Source organism: Podarcis liolepis (assembly GCF_965112155.1).
Source record: "Podarcis liolepis genome assembly, chromosome: 6".
NCBI classification, from domain to species: Eukaryota; Metazoa; Chordata; class Lepidosauria; order Squamata; family Lacertidae; genus Podarcis; species Podarcis liolepis.
Genome location: NC_139559.1, coordinates 80290317 through 80308792, shown reverse-complemented (window position 1 = coordinate 80308792; position 18476 = coordinate 80290317). Strand labels below are relative to the sequence as shown.

The 18476-nt window shown below is 42.4% G+C and overlaps 2 protein-coding genes across 7 annotated transcripts in view; one reads left to right on the top strand and one right to left on the bottom strand.

Annotated features, from left to right (window-relative positions):
* Positions 1 to 18476, top strand: part of CAMSAP2 (calmodulin regulated spectrin associated protein family member 2) — a 183358-nt gene that overhangs the window by 81764 nt on the left and 83118 nt on the right. The window lies entirely within an intron of this gene.
* Positions 1 to 18476, bottom strand: part of DDX59 (DEAD-box helicase 59) — a 31200-nt gene that overhangs the window by 10142 nt on the left and 2582 nt on the right. For 4 of the 6 annotated variants that reach the window (XM_083506801.1, XM_083506797.1, XM_083506800.1 and 1 more), the window contains exons 3-5: positions 5584 to 5660; positions 647 to 815; positions 346 to 528 (exon numbers count right to left, since the gene is read on the bottom strand). The gene's annotated coding sequence lies outside the window, so the exon portion shown is untranslated. The remainder of the gene's footprint in view (positions 1 to 345; positions 529 to 646; positions 816 to 5583; positions 5661 to 18476) is intronic. The other 2 variants (XM_083506798.1, XM_083506799.1) reach the window with 1 other exon arrangement.

Sequence of the window (18476 nt, the reverse complement as noted above, 5' to 3'; positions counted from 1 at the left end):
GTGAAAGGGGCAGTTGGAAGGAGGGACTGCAAAAGGTAGCTGTTTGCTTGGTCAGAATGAAATGGAAAGGAGTCTGTGGGACTGATCTTTTGTAGACTTAACAACCTAACCATACACACTTTGCTCACAGGTAAGGCACACTGTGTTCTTTGGCCCCTACTCCTAGGTAAAATATGGACACTCCCTGGAAAGGAAGCCCAGCTGAACACAGTGAGATATTTTGAGTAACATACTAGGTCTGCACTGCATGCATAGCATATATGTTTGATGCCTGTGACAAGGCAGATCTGAAGCAAAGGTTTTTAGAAATTCAGCATCACTGTATCTCCATAATGGTCGTTGTACCTGTTTGGACACTATAGGGCCATCTGACTTAGCTTGTGTTCTTGTCACTGGACTGTTGCTTTAGCTTCCTTATTTATGTGTGTATTTCAGGCTTTCCCCCTCTGCTTTTTCAGTCCAAAAGACATTCAGAGTGGCTTTCAAAAATCAGTAATAAAAAGACAGTCCTGCTTTTGGGCTTGCAACCTAAAAGACACAACACAAAAGTAAAGAGTGTTGAGAGAGAGGAGAGTAAAACAAAACAAATTCGAGCATTTTTTTCTTAAGCTGAAATGGAAGCAGTAGAATGAAAGTAGGAATCGACCTGCTTCAAATCTGTTCCTTAGCTTCCACAGCCTGATGAAAAGGCTCTTTCCAGGTGAAGCTGAAGGATGGAAGAGTCTGTTAGAATTGATAGTTGGGCATGGATGACACTACTTTGCTCAGGATAAACTTCTTAAGCACAAACTTTCTTGCTTTCCTTCTGAGGCAACCTGATGGAAAAGATAAGCATAGATCCTCAGATGTTTTGCTCTTTGTTGCTACTGAGTACAGAATGCTCAGTCTTCATTAGATTATTTTGCGGAGTTCTGCCTTAGGAGGTTTCCTTTATAAAATACATGGGTTTACCTAGGCCTGCCAGTACCTCCCTCTTGTTCATGGATGACATGGTTTTTTTGCTACATGGTTTTGGTACTTGGAGAATGAGTTTGCTGTTAGTATACAGTATATGATTATGATTAAGTCTTCTACTGCAGATCAAGCTCTCGACTGCCCTTCTGCTCACTGATCATATACTTTCTAACTGGGTTGTCACTGCCTTTTCATTCACAGACCAAGGCACATTATCTTTCTTGCTTAGGACTCCTATATTTAGAGTTGTTGGAGGAACACTGACCCTAAACAGATGACCAATTTATCAAGTGCTAATATTTTCTAGGGCCGTAGATCAGTGGAAGAAGAGGTTCCCAGGTTAGCAGAACATAGTTAGCTGTTTTATATCGAGTCAGACCATTTGGTGCATCTAACCCAACATTGTCTACAATGATTGGCAGTGGCTTTCTAGGGTTGTAGAGTTTCTCCCTTCCCCGCCAAGAGATGCCAGGGATTGAACCTGGGACCTTTGGAATGAAAGGCAGATGCTCTGCCACTGAGCTTCAACCTAATTCCAACCAGGGCTGGGGAAAACTCCCCTTTCATAGAATCATAGAATTGTAGAGTTGGAAGGGACCCAGAGGATCATCTAGTCCAAGCCCCTGTAAATCCAGGAATATGCAGCTCTCCCATACGGGGATGAAACCTGCAACCTTGGCATTATCAGTAGCATGCTCTAACCAACCGAGAGCTGCTGTCACTCAGTGCAGACAATTCAATACAAGCAGCTTCCTTTAGCTATGTCTACCACAGATTTGTCTACTAATCAGAATTCGTTTTTTAAAAAATCATGTCTATAATGTATAATGTAATGGGGGGCAGTTATCAAGTGGCACGGCTTCCTCACATTTACCACTGGGTGAACTGGTCATCAGTAGTCACTCAATGTAATAAATGATGTAGCGATCTGCATTTGTTTCCTTTGAAGTTTAAGTAAAAGCAACAAAGAATCTTCTAAGCTTACAAACTCGCATAATGGCATATCTTTTTTTGTTGACGAGTCTACTTCCATCAGTTGTTCTTAGAGCTGACCCACCATTAGGCAGAGCAAAGTGATTGCTTCATGCAGCATATGAGAGTATGTGTGAGGATGAGTGCACCTACCTCTAAGATGGCTTGATGTACTCAGAGAATAGGAGAGGACACTAATTTGTCCACATTGTTGAACTAGGAGTTAACTGCCCATCTGGTTGACTTGTAGTTAAATGGAAGAGAGTGACATATTCTCATTTGCCTCGGGCAGCAAAATGCCTTGGCTGACCCTGGATGTTCAACTGGTTTCTTGCTTTCTAGCTCCAAAAACACATCTTTTTGGAGCAAATTTCTGTATAGATTGTACACTTGTGCAGTTCTTGTACTTTTAGAAAGCCGGTTGTATAAATTAAGGTATTGCCATACTCAGTTTTTGCATCTGATGAAATAGGCTAGCTGTTGCCTTGGAAACCCACAATTGCTGTAATGATTCAATTAAAGGTGCTACTGCACTTTATATATTCTTTACCCGTATTATCGCTCTTGGCTTATTTAGTTTAGCAGGGCTTACAAATGGACCTTGTTTTGCACCTCCCACCCTTTATCTCTAAGTAACATATGTTTGCCACTTTTTTCTCCTTTTCACTTGCCTACTTGTTCCTTTAGCAGTGGCATGATAGGAAGGAAGCCAATAGGAGCTGCTTTCTACGTCTCCATGCCAGGACATGTTAAATTCATTCAGTGTGGGGAAAGCAAAAAAACCATGCTCTAAATACAGGTACAATGGTACCTCAGGTTACATACACTTCAGGTTACATACACTTTAGGTTACAGACTCCGCTAACCCAGAAATAATACCTTGAGTTAAGAACTTTGCTTCAGGATGAGAACAGAAATCATGTTCTGGCGGCGCGACGGCAGCAGGAGGCCCTTTGCTAAAGTGGTGCTTCAGGTTAAGAACAGTTTCAGGTTAAGAACAGATCTCCAGAACGAATTAAGTACTTAACCCAAGGTACCACTGTATATATACTAAACTTAGCTATGATGCTCTGTATATATTAAATAGTAGCAGCCATATATTTAATATTACATTAATTTAGCCTTATTAATGCTTATTTTATTTTTCTTTGACTGAGTCTGTTACTTTTGTGGAATGCTCTCCCCAGGGAGGTTTGTCTAGTACCTTCCTTATAGCACATTCATTCCTCTTCAACCAGGCCTTGGGCTGATAAATATTCTACAGCCTTTTAAATGTGTTTGTGGGAGGGGAGTTATTGTTTTGTTGTTTCTGTTTTAACTATTTCTTGGTACTTTTATCCAGGGCTTTTTTTAAGCCGGAACTCACTGAAACTCAGTTCCGGCACTTCTCGGGTGGGCGCCATTGCCATTATAAGAGAAGAAGGGAGGTGTTCACCTTTTTCTAGAAAAATAGAACTGCTTTTATCTCTTGTTTTTATCACGTGAACTGCCCTGAGATCTTTTGATGAAGGGTGGTATATAAATCTAATAAATAAAAATAATAAATAAATAAATATTTGGATTAGGTTTAGTCTTTGCATAGTGGATTTTATTCAAGTATTATCACGTACTTTATTGCATCTGCCAGGGCTAGATTGTTGAGAGAGGGTCTAGTCCTTTCATTTTCACACAGAACATCTACAGTGGAAATGGTTGGCTACTCCAGTCCATAGCCTCAGAGATGCAATGGAATCCTAAGCAAGTTTACTCAGAAGCAAGTCCCATTCTGAAAGCATGGAATAAGTCCCACTGAACTCAAGAGGACTTTGTTCTGAGTAAATGTACATAGGACTGCACTGTACATTTATTATTAGTTTAATTTGTTAACCTGTTCTTCACGCTGAGATCCTAGGGTGGATCACAACTATGTAAATACAACATTTAAAACAGTTTTTATCAAAGGTTAAAGGTAAGTATACAGAGGTCAAAGGCCAGGATAAAGAGGCGCATCTTCAGCATTCAGCAAAAACTGTGTAAGTTACGTCAGTGTTTCCCAACCGGTGTTCCGCGGCACACTAGTGTGCCGTGAGACACCGGCTGGTGTGCCGTGGGAGGGAGGCGGGCGAGTCGGGCGGCGAGAGGCGGCGGCGGTGAGGATCCGCGTCGAGCCGGGGGCGGCTCCGCGGTGCTGGTGCCGAGCGGCGGGGCAGCGCGCGCAAAAGGGAGGAGCGCGAGACAGCGGAGGAGGAGGAGGCCGGCATGTCCGGGCAGCAGCAGCAACAGCAGCAGCAGCAACTCCCGGCGACGGCTCCTCCTCCGCCCGCTATCGCCGCCACCACCACAACAGCCACTGCCGCCGTCCCTCAATCCCTCGCTCTGCTGCCTCCTCCCACCCCGGCAAGGGGAAGGGAAAAAACTTTCACTTTTGTGCGTCCCTCCCGGCGTGACGCTGCGTGCTGACGTCACGGGGCGGGGCTTTAATGGTGGTGTGCCGCGAGATTTTTTCCCGGTAAACAGGTGTGCCGTTGCCCAAAAACGTTTGGGAAACACTGAGTTACGTTGCCAGATGCAAGACTATGGGGAGGAAGTGTGATAACTTAGGGGCTGCCACAAAGAATGTCTTGTCCCAAACCACCACCACCCTGCCAAGCTTTTAAGGGCAAGGGAAATGCCAAGATGGCCGCCTCTACTTATCTTAATACCCAGTGGGTCTATAGAGAAGGGGGTGGTATTTCAGATATTGGGGGCCTAAGTCATTTAGGGCTCCAAACACTAACATGAACTGGGCCTGAAAACGAACTGGCAACCCATTCAGCTGTTTTAAAGCAGTGGTTATATGAAGTCTAAATGGAACCCCAGCCGGTAATCTGGCACTGCATTTTGGACTGGTTGAAGTTTCCTGAGTTTTTGTTCAAGGCCAGCCCCACATAGAGTGCATTGCAGTAATACAGTCAGTAAGTTACCAGAGCATGGCGTATAGAGGCCAAGTCATTTCTGTACGAAAGGGGCCATAGCTGGCAAACTAGCTGGAGCTGGGGGAAAGTACTCCAATCCCAGTACTCCAGTGACATAGTTGAATCCAGGAGCACCTGCAAGCTATGGACTGCATCTTCCAGTGGAATACAACTTTGTCCAGGACTGGTCATCTCGCCAGACTCGAGAACTCTGAACACATAACACATGTCTTTGTCAGGATTTCTGCTTCAATTTGTTGGCTCACATCTAGCCCATCACTGCCTACTAAGCACTAGTCATAACACCTCAACAGCCTCTCCTAATTCATAAGGAACAGAGAGATAGAGCTGGGTATCATCTACATATTGATGACACATCACTCCAAATATCCTGATGACAGCTCTCAGCGGCTTCATATAGATGTTAAATAGCATAGGGAGAATCTACACTCCTAGCTTGCTCTCCTTTCTCCCCAGTAAATTTTGTATTATTTCTCTCTCCTTTTTAAAAGATAACAGCTCAGAGGGGTGATATTTGTTTTAACACGGTATAAATTTAAAATTAATTATTTAATAGTCAAGCAAAAAAATCAACAGCAGTTTAATGAGTCAAATAGTACACCTTCCAGGTGCACTTACTCAGCTGGCATAATATTGCACGAGGAAGTTGCTAATTGGGATAATAAATTGTAACCTAAGGGTAGATACTATCTGCAAAATGTACCTGTCTAGCTGGCATAGATGACAGTCTGCCTGGGACCCTGGAATACAGAGCTTTTGTGCCTTGTGTTGGATTTTGACCTGTGGGAAATGAGTATTTTTTTTCTCACAAGAAAAATGGACAGATCACAAATAGAATGAATATGCTTTTTGCATAGCAAAAATATTAATGGACAGAACCCCTCTTTCCCCAGTGAGTTTTCTCTCTCTCTCTCTCTCTCTCTCTCTCTCTCTCTCTCTTTTTTTTTTTTTTTTTTTTTTTTTGCATGTTCTCAAGAGGTTCTTTGGATCCTAGCAAAAAAAAGTTGAATTTAATTGTTCCAAAATTAATGTACAATAGGTATGTATGTTCCTATAACATACTGAGTAATGGCATGGGTAGACAAACTAAGGCCCGTCTGCTGGATGCAGCCCAATCGCCTTCTCAATCTGGCCCGTGGACAGTCCAGGAATCAGTGTGTTTTTACATGAGTAGAATGTGTGCTTTTATTTAAAATGCATCTCTGGGTTATTTGTAGGGCATAGGAATTCGTTCATGTTTTTCCCCAAAATATAGTCTGGCCCCCCACAAGGTCTGAGGGACAGTGGACCGGCCCCATGCTGAAGAAATTTGCTGACCCCTGGAGTAATGGCCATTGGAATAGATATATTTTTCATCTTACTTTTTTGTATATCCAAGTGCTTCATCTTTAATGGTCACAATTTAGCCCTACAGTGGTAGGTGTAGTGGTTAAGAGTGGTAGTCTCGTAATCTGGGAAACCGGGTTAGCGTCTCCGCTCCTCCACATGCAGCTGCTGGGTGACCTTGGGCCAGTCACACTTCTCTGAAGTCTTTCAGCCCCACTCACCTCACAGAGTGTTTGTTGTGGGGGAGGAAGGGAAAGGAGAATGTTAGCCGCTTTGAGACTCCTTAAAGGGAGTGAAAGGCGGGATATCAAATCCAAACTCTTCTCTTCTTCTTCTATTCAGGTGTTCTAAATTCCTCGCATGATAAGGAAAAGTGAGGACAAGTATGCAACTCTGTCCACCCCTACCCCCCTGCTCTGGCATTTTCCCTCCTACTTGCAGCAAGAAATCTTCAAAAATAGATGCATCATTATATTTTCCTATGCAAAAGATACAATAAAAAGGGAACATTGAAAACTACCTAGCTTATATTGCAGCAGCTGCTCAGATGCTATATGCAAAGTATTGGGAATGACCAAAAATACTGCAGATGGATGAATGGATTAATAAAATGTGAAAGTATACTGTAATAGCTAAATTTACGAACTCTGTGAAACGGAGAGGAACGACGCCAAACATTAGATTTATTTATAATTAAGTGGAAACCATAGGTACAATTTTGGACTCAAATTCTTTATTTCCAACAATGCAATATTGCAATGATGAGAGAAAATGCAATAGTGATTAGTTATGACCTTTGTGAAGTTAGAAATCTCAATATTTTTCAGTGCCCTGACATACATGTATTTTGGGGGTATAGCATCTCTTTTGCAGAAGTGTTATACAGTTTGTTTTGGAAGAATGTCAGGTAGTTTTTCAGTACCATATAACAATAATAGAAAAACAACATTTAAAAAATGTGTCTCAAGTGTTGCTCTCCTTTAGCTGTAAATTTGCCAGAGGAAACACCCTTTCTCTTATCCATACCCCACTGCCTGAATGTATCAACGTCTTCCGGGCATTGCCTGTGCCATACTTTATCTGTATTATACCTAGCTCAAGAGTAGCTTTAATAAGTCAGTCCACTAAAAGTATCAAAGGCTTCCGTTAACAAATCTCAGCAAGTTTGGGCATTAGATCGTTCTGAACTATCCCCTCACAAAAGTGAGGCTTTTTTGAAGCCAGAATAAGCTGATCCTAGAAAAGCAGGTTAAGGCAAGTATCAAATGGTTTGTCAGCTAAATACACTGCAAGGGTGGAGGATTACATTCATAATATGTTGTGTATTATGGGCTAAGCTACCCATCTCTAAGAGGGAAACAGAGATTATTTGAATCAGTCATCTTAACTCTATTTGCAGTGATGAAAATTATATGTTTCAGCTGGAGTAAAACTTGGAAACAAGATCTTACGTGTTTTAGAAATCCATTCTTATCTTACTCAGTTTTGTACCAGTATACAGTATAAAACAAAGTGTTTTAGAAGATGAGTTGATAGTCGGATAGTGGTGTGCTTGAAATGGTTTGTCCATTTGATTATTTGATCTTGTGAAACACAGTAGCTCAGCAGCAAGCATCAGCACCAGTTCAGAAGGATGGCAACAGTCGGGAGACTTGGGTGAAAGCTGGGGGTGCAGCGACAGTATCTGCATTCTGAGGCAGCTGCCTCACTTTGCCTAATGATAGGGACAGACCTAAAAGATTAAGTTTGAGAAACAAAATTAGGCAGCAGTGTATCTTGACATGGAAATGACTTGATGTTGAAATTTAGTAAGGCTAAGGCTGAAACATTCAATTTAGCAGCAGTTTTCACTTTGGTATTTAAGATCCCATAAGTAATAATAATAATAATAATAATAATAATAATAATACAGTAATAATAAATTTTATTTATATCCCGCCCTCCCCAGCCGAAGCCGGGCTCAGGGCGGCTAACAACAAGTACTTCAAGGATTACATGAGGAAGGTTAATAACACTGCCTGTTACAGATAAAAGGTGTGTGGTAGTTGTGATTATTGTGTAGCAGTCAACACATTTTCTAGTACAGTATGTGTTTGAGGTTTGTCCAAGGGAAATGAAATGAATGAGTGCTTTCTGTTCTCAAATAATTGGTGATTCATTCCTGATGGAATGCATTTCTATTTTTGACAATGTGCTGCATACTATTTGAAAATAATGACAGTGAATTATGACATTTCTACATCTCTTATTTGCATGGCAAGCTGGAAAAATGTTACGAAAGGACGCATTCAAGGTTTCATTCATCTCACCCAATGAACTTATTAAATTTATGTGTTTGCTCCTACTGTATTGATATATATATATTAAGGTTCCCATTTTAAAAATATCATAAAAGAGCCCTGTTCAATAAGAGCAAAGGCCTATCCAGTTCAGTAGCCCATTTACCAAAGAAAACAACTTTGTGGGAAACCCACAAGCAAGCACAATAGTTCTCAGGCAACCCATATTTACAGGCATGCTATCTCTGATCCTGGATATACTATCTAACTATCATGGCTAGTAGTGTTTGATAGCCTTGTCCTCCATGAATTTGTATAGTTTAACTATGTGCTGTGTGAAGAAGTATTTCCTTTTGTCTTTTTTAAATCCTCCAACATTTAGTACCCTGGATGACCCCAGGTTTTAGTATTATGCCTCTCTTACCTGGAAAGCCATCCAAAATTCACCTCTAGCTTTAATTTCTGCTGTTTGCCCAACCAGGACCTCATGCTTTTTGCTTAAATTATGGGAGACATGTAACAGCTAGGTTTTATTTATATATATATAAAAAGAGGAGTGGTGATTGCTTCTCTATTTCAGAATCCTAGCTGCTTAATTTGGTATTTCAGCACTGAGCAGAGACTTATTCAATCTCTTACCTTGGAAGTGAGTCTGGAGGCTGACCTTATGGCTGCAACATCCAGCCTAGTATTTGTATTTTATTGTTTTATATTTGTCCTCATAACCCACCCCCATTTCATAGTGTAACATCTTGCCTGATGATGAGTATAGTGGTACCTTGGTTTGCAACTGTTTTGGATTACAACCACGTCAAACCTGAAAGTGTGTGTCCTTTTTTTGGATTACAACCCCCCTTTTTATTACAACCCCCCCTTTTTTTGGAGGCCCCATTGGCAAAAGGGCACCTTGGGTTACAACCTGTTTTGGTTTACAACCAGACCTCTGGAACGGATTATGGTTGTAAACCAAGGTACCACTGTATTGGATAATTAAAACTCTTGTCACGATTTTGTGACATTTTGTTTTTTTGGACCTGCTTTTTTATGGACAAACACCTCTTGCTTTTTAATATAGTTTTTAATATTTCCAACAGAGCAGCAATTGCTGTGCCTCATGATCTGTCAACATCTGCAGTAGTGATTCCTAGTTTTCTCATGAAGCAACCGTTTAAACCCCGCCCCCAATGTGTTATATAGAGATCAATAAAATATTACATGGCTCCGAGCAAAATCGTTTCTATCCAATACACAAACAGTAAAGGTAGTGGTGTTGGCCCATAAGAAAAAATCCATACAGTGGTGCCCCGCAAGACGAATGCCTCGCAAGACGGAAAACCCGCGAGACGAAAGGGTTTTCCGTTTTGGAGGTGCTTCGCAAAACGAATTTCCTATGGGCTTGCTTCGCAAGATGAAAATGTCTTGCGAGTTCCTGCAGGGTTTTTTTTCCTCCCCCCCCCCCTTTTCCCAAGCCTCTAAGCTGCTTAACAGCTGATCTGCTAAGCCGCTAAGCCGCTAATAGCGCTAATCCGCTAATGGGCTTGCTTCGCAAGACGAAAAAACCGCAAGACGAAGAGACTCGAGGAACGGATTCTTTTCGTCTTGCGAGGCACCACTGTACTACGGCACAACCTTTATTAGGCTCAACAAAAGGTCACAAAATAGTGTGCAAGCCTTTGGGTTATCAGGAACTCTTCATTAGGCTAGGTGATAAACAGAGCAATGGAGAGAGGGGAAACAATACTTGTTTGTTTCATGGAAGAATGGAGAGAAATCAGGTTGACAGTTGGATTGTATATTTTCAAAGAAGAGGCAACAACCATCGTACGTTCCTTCTCTGTAGCAGTGTTAGGTTCAATCTGAATCCTGCAAAGCTCCTTACACAGCTTCCTTGGAAGGCCCCTTCCTTCCTCCTACTTCTGTCTTAAGACTATGACAAGATGCAGACTCCATGATCTCACCATTAGCCAACTTCCTCACCCACATGTTGCTTTCTTTACTGGGATTTACATGAAAGTGATACGTGTATCACAAATTTTGCTAGTTGATGTTACAGTGTGCCCAGATTCTGTGCAGGAATATTTTTAAATAAATCCCACTTAATTCAATGGGGCTTAGTCCCAAGTATATTGTTGTTGTTGTTAGTTTATATACTGTTTGAATGGGGGGGGGGACCTCAAGAGTTATTTATGCCATAAAATTTCTATACTGCTTGGTTGTGGAAAAAACCTCAAAGCAGTTTAAAAGAAAGCCTATAGATTTTACGTAGAAGTTTAACTGTGTTGAGGGCAGATTTACTCCCATGTAAGTACATAGAATTGCAGGCCTATAGCAACATCCTACTGTGTACAATGGTACCTCGGAACTCAAATGCAATCCATTCTGGAAGACCGTTCGACTTCCAAAACATTCAAGTTCCGAGGCATGGCTTCCAACTGGCCGATAGCTAGGTTTTTGCACAGCGGAAGCTGCATTGGACATTTGTGTTACGAAGAACTTTCGAAAACTGGAGCACTCACTTCTGGGTTTTCGGCGTTCGGTAGCCAAAACGGAGCCGTTCGAGTTCTGAGGTACCACTGTACACTTATTCTGAACTTTATCCCATTGTTCTCAATGGGTTTTATTATCCTCTTTCCTGGGTGTACGCGCCCTTGAAATAAATTGTACATCTATTTAAGTAGACATATATAGGATTGCACTATTAGCCTTATTTCATAGATGTTCCAATTAAGGTTGCCAATCTCCCCCCCCCCCCCAGGCCTTGTGTGCCTTTAACAGCTAGTACAGTATAGGGGCAAGTTTTGTGTGTTTAATATTCTATCTTGGAAAGTGGACAGTGCACTTTAAAAATGAAAGGAATTCAGAAACCTGCAAGTTGTCTTACATTTCCTCACTAGAAATGTACAAAAGCCATCTACCTTAAAAAGCCTCGGGCAAACATGGCATTTGGATTTCTATTCCAGTGGTTGATAAATTGACTTGGGGGCAGAAATTAAAGACATGAGTGTCTCTGGATGTAGCCACTGGAATATCTTTCCTGTATAAAACTAACAGCCTGATCTTATACACCAGGCATAGGCAAACTCAGCCCTCCAGAAGTTTTGGGACTACAACTCCCATCATCCCTAGCTAACAGGACCAGTGGTCAGGGATGATGGGAATTGTAGTCCCAAAACATCTGGAGGGCCGAGTTTGCCTATGCCTGCTATACATATTAATTTAGAACAGAATTGTTAAAGACTTTCTCTTTAGTGAGTGCTGCTATTATAATTATAATTATAATTATTATTTACAGGATTGCAGATTTCGACTTTGCCAATTTTTGTTTCAGTTCATTTTTTTTAAATACTGTAATGCTTCGGGCCACGCCACCAGGAGGGAAGAGTTCATGGAGCCCACTCCCCGCACACTAGGCTATTTCTTTTTAATCCCCCTTCCCTCTTTCTATCATATACACTCAGCTCCAGCTCCATTTTTCAGCCCTAGGTAGGGCAGGGTAAGAATGATCTCTGTTAACTGAACATGGCAAGAATGTTCTCTTAAAAGTGTACCCTAGGACCCTTGTGATATCACAAAGGATTCTGGAATTGACTTTCTGTTAAAGCAGGGAAGCCAGCCAAGTTGGAAGCAGTGTAAGTCATTAAACACACAGGGTGGTACAGTATTCAACTAAGTTTTAATCATAGTAGATCTACTAAAACTAATGGACCTAACTTAGTCATGCTAATTAATTTCAGTGAAACTGCTCTGAGTAAAACTTAGTTGAATGCCACGCATACATTGCATCCAGCAGGGGAGGAACCCCTACAGTAGTAACTACATTAGGCAGCTGCCTAACCTGGCTGTATGATTGGGCTGGAACAATGTTTACCTGGCACAAACTGCTGGGAATTAATCAGAAAATGTTTAATTTTATAGATGTATGGCCTAATACATTTTTAGTAGTCATAGCTAGAAACCGATTTTAAAAGCAGAAGTGATTTATGAGTGTGGCAGGCTGAAGTAAAGGATTTACATTATTCTCCTTTTCATGTGGATTCCTAGAAAAAAGACTTTCTGGCTGTAACTTCAAGGAGGTGGTAGGGAGGTAAATCTTCAAAGCATAACAAACCTCTGCACTCTGAATTACTTTATTGGAAAGAGAGGAACATAGATAAAGGCACATGATGCCCAATAATTTGTGGTCTCTCACTCATCCTATATAAAAACACTGAGGGTTGGATATGTACTTATCCTCATTTACATCACACTGTTCATATCCAGCACCCCAGTTCTTGTTATGAACCGGTCTGTGAGAATGGGGCACTGCTGTCTTTCAGGCACCCAGCCTATTTGCAGTTATAGTGGCAATCTTAAATACCCTTGAGGAACAAATACAAGATCACTTAAAGTGGATTAGTTACTCCTTGGCGATTTTTAGCTGTGCTGTTACAGTGCAGAGTGCTCAAGGGCTGCTTAAAAGAGGATTTCCCTCACTCTTTTAGATCCATGCTTAATATAGATGAAGCGGGGATTCTAATGCATGTTAGTAATAATAAATACAAATCATGGAAATGGGAAGTTATTCCAAGTTCAAACAGGCCACAAAATTCACTGGAAAGTCAAGACTAATGGCAGATTTCATTTGATGACATATACTGGTAGTCTGGAATGGGAAAGACTTTGGGTAGATATACACATGGCCTGCAGAAGTCCTATTTCAAAATTGCTGCTGGTCCATACTCTTGCAGCACCTGTCACATGAACCATGGCACCTATAGCCAACAAATTTATGTAAAGTGTAAGTTTTTGGGTGTTCCAGTAAAATAATAATAATAATAATAATAATAATAATAATAATAATGACAACCACCACCACCAAAATATGTTGAAGAGAAAAAGGCACTAGGTGTGATCACCAGATATGTTTTTAAAATTACTTAATGTAATCCTACCTTTCAACGATTCCTTTTCTTAGGGATGTTGCAAAGACTAAAAACTAAGTGCAACAAAATCGGCTGTATATTTTGGAAACTTGTTTGTTTGCATTTAGATACTTCTTAGGATTGCATAACCAAATTCTACATGATGGTTTTTTAAATCAAAAGCAGTTCTAAAATAAATAAATCTGAGTCAAGATGACAAGCTGAACTTTTCAGTCTGCTTACATATGCCCCATTCAGTCCCTGATTAATGAGCAGAGTCAGGACCAAACTTTTATGTTGCTTCCATCATGACAGGCACACCTTGTAATGGGTCACCCAATCTGACTCCCCGGTCTGCCTGTATGGCAAGAGGGCCCTCAGTTTGTTTAGGCTTAGAATGATTAATCTAGGTTAAAAATGTTTCTGGTTCTCAGACAGAAAATCTTGGGACTTATTGCTGCTTTGAGAAACCATAGCCAAAGCTCCAGGTCAGTGACTTCAAATTACATCAGTCTCATCCTTGGTACATGGAGCATTAAGTGTTTAAACTTATAATTTATAAATCTTTTTTTTAAAAAAACTAGTAACCTTCACAGGGAGGATGACTTTGTCCTCTATCTGCACATCATGGCCTTTGATATTCAATACACTTTTATAAATTTTGCATTTGTGCTACATGGTGTACTCTTGTATAAACTGGCGCTTCTCAAACAAAAATGGATTAAAACCTAGCATGGTGATTCAGACCCACTCCCCCCATCATACCTTAGGTAAAGGTAAAGGGACCCCTGACCATTAGGTCCAGTCATGGCCGACTTTGGGGTTGCGGCGCTCATCTTGCTTTATTGGCTGAGGGAGCCGGCATACAGCTTCCGGGTCATGTGGCCAGCGTGACTAAGCCACTTCTGGCGAACCAGAGCAGTGCACAGAAACGCCATTTACCTTCCCGCCGGAGCGGTACCTATTTATCTACTTGCATTTTTTGGTGTGCTTTTGAACTGCTAGGTGGGCAGGAGCAAGCACCGAGCAACGGGAGCTCACCCCGTCATGGGGATTCGAACTGCCGACCTTCTGATCAGCAGGTCCTAGGCTCTGTGGTTTAACCCACAGCGCCACTCGCACCACTCCCCATCATACCTTGTGTCAGGGCTGACTCAGGTCCCAGCTCACAAAGGACCAACGCCAGGTTCACTTTATATACAAAGATGTTTATTGCAGTTCATTTTCCGCTCCACAGCCGCCTCGGCAGCCCCACGTCTGTTATGCTTAGACCGTTGAAGTCCCCTCTGAGTCAGTCCCTCCCCTGCACCAGTTTAAGAAGCTTTCTCTCCTTTTCCGCAGGGTCTTCCTGCCCGCTGAGGTTTCGCCCCTCCTGGATTCCCCTGACGCTGAATCCCCAGACTGCTCTCCCTCCCTCCTGCGGGCTTTGGGACCTGGCTCCTCCTCCGGGCTCCCTGTTCTTCCGCGCGCCTGCACATTTGAACTTGGCGCGCGCGCCCAACTTCTAACCTTTCTCTTGACAGTTACACTACTCCCTTCACTACTCCCCCCCCCCCTTCCGGGAGGATGGCTTGCTCTGACCTCCCCTCCTTTTCTGCTGCCGGAGCTGCTTCCCCTGTCACACTGGAAACTTCCCCCCCTTCGCTGCGCTCTGGTGGGGAAGCTGGTCCTGACTCCCAGCTGCCACTTTGGGATCCCCTGCTGGCCCCTTGCCCTTGATGCGTCCCCCCTGGGACTCCCCTTGTCTTGACCACAGGCGCCCCCTCCTGGGAATCCTCTGATTCGCTGGAAAGACTCATGGAATCCCTTGAGTCATTGTCATCCTCCTCCTCACTGTCCTCGGACTCTTGCCCATCGTTGTCCATCTCCTGCCTGCTCTGTGCCTCTCTCCCTGAACCCCTGACACCTTGCTTTGTCCCAAATATGCCCCAAGTGTTGGCAGTGCTTTCATCAATTCCTTTATTCAGTGGTTGAATCCTTGGATAACTATATAGCAACTTGCAACGGAAAATGCCTACGTACTTTTGTCTAGGTTCATGAAGTTGCTATTGCTTCTACGCTACACCTTGACATCCCAACACAGTGGGAAACAAAGTAATTGTAGGTTACCCCATACCGCCTCAGTGATATCCCCAATACTGTACTGGCAACTTTTCAGGTCAGGCCCAGCATCAGTACAGTACAGCATCCTTGAGCACTTTTGTGGCAACTCCTATCCTGTGCCTCCACAGTGGATGGCCAGTTCTGGGAGCTAAATTTCCCATGATGCCCTGGTGTGATGCTGTGTCAGGGACATCATGGAAATTAGAATGGCAGCTCAAAAATAACAGCACTGACTGTAGATCTTCTACTGCTGCTGCCACCAGGGCCCAGCAGTAGAGGAGGGGGTCCAAAGGAGGGCATTTTACTGAGGGCCCCCTCAAACCTGGAGTTGGCCCTTTCTCAGGTTATCATCACAGGTCTGAAAACTCGGTGAACTCCAAATTTTGTTGGCTCCACCTGGGATGCACCAGGTCCTGCTACATTTATCAAGAACATGCCACAGTTGGTGCTGCCTCCACCCTCTAGTAACCAGACTGAGGGCTTGGCCACACTTGCTTACCTTTCCCCCCACTCTTTCCAGGCAGAGGTCTGTGTTTCAACACTCCATGTCTGAGCATGGTAGGGTTTTTTTGTTCCAGGCTTTCCTCCCAAAACATACTCTTTAAAGCTGAATCAGAGCAAGCATCAATTAAGATTTCCCACAGAGCTTTAAAAGAGCTGGTTTTCATGGGGAAAGTTATGGAGCAAAAAAGAGTGCTCGGACATGGAGCATAAAATTGCAGACCATGCCCGAAAGAGAGGAGGAAATGTGTTTTGACTCCACCTTCCCAAGCTGTCCCCAACCTCCTCTGGGGCTCCCAGTCTTTCTTCGTTTTCTAACCAGATATTTGCCCCCCTCCTCCTGTGCCTGCTGCCTCAATTCTTGACTCTCCTGTTTCCCTAAACCTGTCCTTACTATAATGGCCACTTCACACAAAATAATTGTCTTAACTCCGTGTAGGAGGGGAAAGTCATGCCTGAAGCGACTTTTATATTTACAATAATGGAAATACTTTGGTGTAAGTTTTGGCCAAAATTTGATTGCTAATTTTCTCAAAATTGAGGTAACATGACTCTTCTTCTTCCGGTCACCCACACCTTTTCTTATTGCTTGTAAAAGTCTACTATTAGCAGATAAGCCTGACTGGTAGAAGTGGTACAGTTCCATCCTTAACATTATTTCCTGCCTACTCTTGCAAAAGCCATGTTTTCAGTTGTATCACTCTCAAGTTAAACTATCATTCTCACTGCTTAGTTGAATTATGGTCACGGAATGCTGTTCCTCAGCTGCCGATCTTACAAAATTAATAAAGCTGGCTCTTTTGCCTTCCTCTTTTTACAGTTACGTTTTGTAGGGATGAAATATTTCATGCAAAGGTGAATATCTTTGACCTTTGCTTATCACAGATAATGTGAACAAATCCATGCCGCTGTTACTCTGCAAGGGTTTGCTTCTGGAAGCGTGTATTTGCTTCCATGTTTTCCTAAGAATTGCTATGTTTCCTTTAAAAAGGCAGCATTTTGCACATATTTTACTTGTAGATAGCTTTGAATTTCAGCTAGGATGACCAGATGCAGTGGCACACCACCTAACACTTCACAGATAAGAACATTCTTCTTAACGTTATACCTCCATTCTCAGATCAAAGAATGTCGTCTCCTGTCCCTGCCTATCTTACCCCATTGAACACTGCCAAACTACTGAGTTTTCCTGAGCTCTGTTTTGTTTACTCTGCAACAGTAGTGGCTGCTGAAGCAAAACATCTTAATAAATGGACTGTGCCAGTTTCCCTTTCATAAGATCTAATCACACAGTGGTTCTTGCTGTACATACTACAATATGCTACGTACTAAGAGTGAATTCATTCAATAAGCATGAATCCTTATGTAGCAAAATAGCACCTCACACAAACAAGGAAGGGGTATCAGCAGGCTTGAGAGGTGGGGAACCAATGGATTGGGGGGAACCAAAGACAGCTCAACAAAGACTGAGGTGTGTGTATGGAAGAACCAACAGAAAAATGGAGGGATGGGATGAAGTATACTCAAAGAAGGCCTAGCTAGATAGTTGGAACTCTTCATAGGAGCACTCCAGCCTGCAATATTTCGTTGCGGGTCCCACTTACTGCAAGTAAAAGACATTCAGCCCCATGTGCTATTGAGGCAAGTAGTTATGGGGAAATAATTCTGTCTTCTGTAGCATTCTGAAATCCACAGCAGTCCTCTCCAGGTGTCACAATCCAGTTTAAATCCTGTTGAAATCAGTTGTGATTGTGACTAACTTAAGACCTGTTAATTTCAATGGGACTTAAGTGCAGCTTTTTTAAAGTGCTACAGTCAGTTTGAAATTCCACCTTGGCAAAAAGCAGGGAACTCATAAAATTTGTAACAAAGATATAAAATAATATCAATTGAAGAAGTCTACACAAATCCTCTGAACAAGAGTATTTGTTTCTAATAGACATGCCTAGGATTGCTATGCTAGTCCTGAAGTTCAATTTAGACTTTCTTCCATGTGCATATCGCATTATAACCTTTTGTACTTTGCTTCTTGCAGGCTTTGCTAGAGAAGTGAATTATGAATCTTTATACTGCATTGTACTAGCAGAGAACAGAGTTTCTGGGGCCTTTTATTTTGGGAACACAAGAACCAAGACCAAAAGGTGACTTTTTATTTCAGTTTCCTTGATTCCCCTTCCTTTGCTGTTCTAAATTAAGGGTGGACAACACCCCCAGCCCCAACAGCAGGAGGGAAGCAGTAGCCAGACAAACTGCAAAGCAGGTAAAACTTTTGCTACTAGTTTCCTGTTTTGCCTTGCTACTGCTCCCTCCTGGAGAGAGAGGAGATGCAGGATCATGCCTGGAAGAGAAGGGTGGACCCACCCACTTCCAATTTGCAACAGCTGGCCTGATAACAGACTAACAGACTTCCAGGTGGGGAATTTCCAAGGGGAAAAATAGTTCTTTATCTGCTAATTAGTGGGAGGGAGTATTGTTTGTTTATTATT